We start from the raw sequence: 5,602 nt of genomic DNA, 5'->3' as shown, positions 1-5,602 counted from the left end.
GTTTGATAGACCCTAAGTGAGTCGATCCTCATCCCAAGAATATGCGAGGACCTCAGGTCTAGGATATGTCATAGACATTGTACTTGAGACTAACAGATGACTATATCTCGCCGCGTCTCAAAGTGAGTCTGTCCGACTCGGTGATCTCCATCCCCGAGTACATATTGTCGGTTTAGCATCTCCATGCACATGACTTGTGAAACATAGTCATCAACCGAGTCATATACTAGTCGAGGATATGTGTCCGCATAACCTCATCAACTAGGGACCATTAGAACAATCATCATACAATACATTGTTCCACAAACAAGTCACATACTTATTGATACATATCATTGATGATGTTCAAGGACAATACAAAGGACTCATGAACACATATGGAAATATCATCATTACATGATTGCCTCTAGGGCATATCTCCAATAGCTTCCTCCGGCTATAGTGTATGCCGGTCATAACACTATAAAAAAATACACTTCCGTGATGATACGTGTTTGTCACAGTAGGTCACGTTTTTTTGTCATGCATGTACATCCATGACGATTTTATGACAGAATCAAGATAGTCATACCTGTGCTGTCGTAGAAGTGTTCCATGACATTACCAAAATTATCATCATGGAAGTGTCCACTTCCATGACGATAAATCACGCGTCATATCTTTCGTCAAGGGTGACCAACACGTGGCATCCACCGTAATGGGTCTTGGTCGAAATGGAGGATAAACCCGATATGAATAATTTGATAACTAATGTGCTATAAAGAATGTGGTTACTCGAACTATGAGATAGTCGCGAGAGGTCACAGAGTTGTTTCTGGCATGATCACAAGATGAGATCTCGGTGAGTCATGAGTTGGCCCAGAGGGGCAGTGGCAGAGTAAGTGATTTATGAACATTATACTACTTTCATTCTCCACGGGAGGTAAATGGTAGTTTACTTTCCAGCATAGTTTCATGCATATATCCATGTCTTGTAGATGCATCTATGCCATGCCATGTTATATGATGAAATGCTATGATATGCCATGATGTGCCATGTTATGTTATTGCCATGCTATGATATGCCATGATGTGCCATGTTATGTTATTGCCATGCTATGATATGCCAATGCTTAGTTTGATCCATGTTCCTTGTTAATATCATGCCATGCTTAGTTATTGTTATGAGGTAAATTCTTGCATGCGCTCGGTACTTGCTTTGTCTTCTACTTGTTTGGATGATATGTATTTGGTTGTCTTGCGAGTACATTCAAAGTACTCACCTGGCCTTGCACGTGGCCAGATTGCAGGAGGAGACTTGTCGCACTAGGCCGTAACCTTGCCAGTCCTGTGAGTTGTGGAGCCCATCCAGAGTCGTCGAGCCGCCAAACCAAGACTTCCGCCGCCATTTAGATAGCCTTAGAGCTATGCCACACATTTTATTCCTCAATGATGTACTGCTCTATGTCATGTAATTGATGAATATTTTTGTACCTGGAATGTTGTATCATGTACCTGTCGTGCGTCAGGTGTTATCATAGGCTAATGTGCGAAGGCCCCCTGCTCCATACGGATTGGGGTTCCACATCATACTTAAGCCCAAACATGCTCATATGGAGCACTCAACAATCGAAGACGCATGTAGGCTCCACTCCCTCACGCTGCACACAATCGACAAGGCAAAAGTTGTTGTTGCTCATGTATGTGAGAGTGGCCCTTGTTGCTGCCAGTCGCCGCTCCGGGACTTTGAGGAACATCTTATCCTTCACAATCTTCCAATATGGTTGCACATCACTTTCGCGGCTGCGGGAGGCAACTTCACAGGCACAAATGTACCTGTCTTTACGGAGCCCAATCCATGCGTCTAGCTCGCTGTCATAGTAGCCTTGCCCTTGGAAAGGCAGAGCCCATTCCCCATGCCACCTCCACTCAGAACGCTTGGTGTCGAATGAGAAGGTACCCTTTGGAACATGTTGATAACTTCTATCGTGTGCAGACATGAATATGGTGTGCTCATCCGGGTGCAACGCGTAAGAGGAAATGACATCATCCCTGGCAAATGGCGGTGGCGATGGCACATTTTTCCAGGACCAGTCCATGGCTCGTCGTGGATCCCACAGCTCATCGCTTCCCGTGGCTGCCCATGGCATGGCCTCAAAAGAGTGATGCTCGCTGGCATGGTGAGATGTCAATGCATACAACGTATCACCGGCGGCCACAGAGATGTCAATACCACCAAACAGTGAACGTGGTAGGCTTAGCTCGATGGCTCTGAAGTTGTTGGAGGGCACTGCCCTGTAAAATGGGATATTGTTTGCACCCCTAAGAGCATCTCCAGCCGCGCCCCAACAGCCCCCCCCCCCAGGCGACTTTTTCGGCGCCGGCGCCAAAAATGCCCCAGTTGCGCCCTCAGGACCACGAAAAGCGCCGGTTCGGCCCTTTTTTATGCCCGGTGGCCGCAGGCCAAACTCGGCATGCTGGGGGCGCTCGGGGGCTCCGACGCAAGGGAAAAGCGCGGCTGGCCCACGCCGTCGGGTGAAAAGTCAAGATTTTCTTCCCGACTCGCCTCCCACTCCCCGCGCTCTCAGCCGCCACTAGCTATATCCCGGCGCCGCCCGCCGCCCTTCACCGCTAGATAGCCATTCCCCACCGGAAAAATAGCAGAGGTTCACCGCGGCAGCCCCTCCGACAGCAACTGGGCGTTTTAGACCGCCGTTTCCGGCTGCGGAGGGGAAGTTTAGCGGCGGGTGCACGCCCACCGGGCGGAAGCTGTTCGCCGATTTGCCTGCCTCGCCGATGGACTCGGATGACGAGGAAGCGCTCGCCGCGCTGCTGTAGGAGGAAGCCTAGGCCGACGTCCAGGAAGAAGAGCATCTCATGGTGCTCGCCGCCCTCGCCCAGCTGCTGGCGAGCAATGAAAAGCCGCGGCGAGGTGGCTCGGCGCCGGGGCGGGTGAAAGCAAAGAACCGGCATAGTCTCGAAGGCTACTACATGCTCTACTCAGACTACTTCGCCGATGCTCCACTTCACGACGACAAAACATTTTGGCGCCGTTATCGGATGAGCAGAAAGCTTTTCCTCAGGATTGTGAATTCCATCTGGGAGTTCGACAACTACTTCAAATTCAAAATGGATTGCACCGGCAAACTTGGATTCACCTCGATCCAGAAATGCACAACAGCGATGAGGATGCTTGCATATGGATCTCCCGGTGACTCACAGGACGACTATGGGCGCATGGCCGAGTCCACCAGCATAGAGTGTTTCTACAAGTTCTGTCGGGCAGTGGTGGCAGTGTTTGGACCGCAATACTTGAGAACACCCAATGTGGAAGACACTGCTCGGATCCTAGCACAGAATGCAGCAAGAGGATTTCCTGGGATGCTTGGAAGCATCGACTGTATGCATTGGAAATGGAAGAATTACCCATTTCCTTGGCAGGGGATGTACAAAGGCGCCAAAGGCGGTTGAAGTGTGGTACTTGAGGCGGTGGCCACACAGGACCTCTGGAGTTGGCACTCCTTCTTTGGTATGCCAGGAACTCACAATGACATCAACGTGCTGTAGTGCTCTCCTATCTTTGCCAAGCTTGTTGAAGGTCATTCTCCTCTGGTGAACTTCGAGATCAATGGGCGGCACTACAACAAGGGGTACTATCTAGCTGATGGCATCTATCCGAGATGGTCGACATTTGTGAAGACCATCTCAAACCCTGTGCCTGGAGGCAAGAACACCTCGTTTGCGAAGATTCAGGAGGCTTGCAGGAAGGATGTCGAGCGGGCATCTTGATTTGCTGTTGTCCGGTACCCTGCTCAGACCTGGTCGAAAGATCAAATGTGGGAGATCATGACCTGCTGTGTCATCTTGCACAACATGATCATTGAGAGTGACGGTGTCTTGGACTAGGGGGTACTCACCACGTCGTCTCCCGATCAGTTGGATTGGGCCGAGGATCCCCATGGCCATATACTCATGGGCCAGTCCGAACAGTTGCCGCATACAAAGAAGATTCCACAAGACTTAGCGATCAAGACAAGGACTCCTCCCCCACCGGCGTATTCGGCTAGGACTCTTGTTATTCTAGGCCTCTGGTGCATTATATAAACCGAGGCCAGGCTAGTCGATAGATAGACAACAATTATACCATAAGCTAGCTTCTAGGGTTTAGCCTCCTTGATCTCGTGGTAGATCTACTCTTGTAATACCCACATTATCAATATCAATCAAGCAGGACGTAGGGTTTTACCTCCATCAAGAGGGCCCGAACCTGGGTAAAACATTGTGTCCCTTGACTCCTGTTACCATTGATCCTAAGACGCACTGCTTGGGACCCCCGACCCGAGATCCGCCAGTTTTGACACCGACATTGGTGCTTTCATTGAGAGTTTCACTGTGTGATCGACGAAAGGATCAATGACTCGACTGCAGGTCAACTGTGACGTCGGCTTCTTCGTCACCAGCTCGACTGGTCACCTTGGCTTGACCGAGGACTGCGGCCTACCTCCGATCGTCATGTTCGGATGAAGGCCTTCATCAACACCAACTCCGATCTCTATCAAGATCATGGAGGAGTCATCAATGGAGCTCGGGGGCTCAACGTCAACATTGCCCTCAGGCGGCCGTGCTGTTTTTCTGGACAGCAAACTTGTATCCGCTGCCACCGCCTCCTCGAGTGTCTCTTAAACGATTACTTCGGTGAAATTATGCGGAATTAAGTCTACAACAACCCTGCAAAAATTTTGTCGAGTTCCGATGGAGGAATCTCTGGCAATCTCCGATATACCAGAGCCCTGTTGAATCTGGACGAGAATCCGGACGAGTTTAGGGCGTGGTGTCCGGCATATAGCTCGGATGTCCTTTGGAAGATCCAACCGTTGATTTGCTGCGGAATTACCATATCTACGACCTGCCAAAAATTCAGCTCGATCCGACCGTCCAAACTCCGGGAAACTTCCGATTAGTGCGTCACTTTTTGGATTTACTTTCTGCGCGAGAACGAATCCGACCCGAATTCATCTTCTTTATGAACGGGATCTCGGGCATCCTTTTTGAAGGAAGTTTTCGTATGGGGTGTTGTGTTTTATTCTCAAACACATCCCAGTAGTATTAAAAGTATTCTTGCAATACGAACTTCACCGCCGCGCCGGTGTCAAACCAGCCCGACAACATCACTCCACGGCGGCCGACCTACGTTAGACACGTCGTCGCTTTGTTGAGCCGAGCTCAATTTCTTTGGATCATCATCTCGGCAAGCCGAACGAGAGTCCGGCATCGCGAAGGATAAATCATCACCAACATCGCCACCCCACGGATTACACGGAGCAGGCATACCGGCATCGCCGCACGGTCGCTTCATCAAGCCGGCATCGACCACGTCACGACCTGCATCGGCAGGGCCGCGCTATTGCTTCTTCAAGCTGGTGTCCATCACGCCGATCTACTTCGACATCTCGGCTGGACCGGGGGCTTCGCCATCTCTTCATCAACCTACTCCGGACACTTCGGCGTCACTAGCCGACTAGGCAATGGGTGCGCGGATCGAGTCCCAATTTTGGGAGTCACCTTCCTTCGGATTGCTACAACAAATAAACCAGGTGCTATTAATCCTACTATTTCTTTTTGC

The sequence above is a fragment of the Triticum aestivum genome, chromosome 2B (genome assembly GCF_018294505.1).
Source record: "Triticum aestivum cultivar Chinese Spring chromosome 2B, IWGSC CS RefSeq v2.1, whole genome shotgun sequence".
Classification (NCBI taxonomy): domain Eukaryota; kingdom Viridiplantae; phylum Streptophyta; class Magnoliopsida; order Poales; family Poaceae; genus Triticum; species Triticum aestivum.
This window is presented reverse-complemented; position numbering follows the sequence as displayed.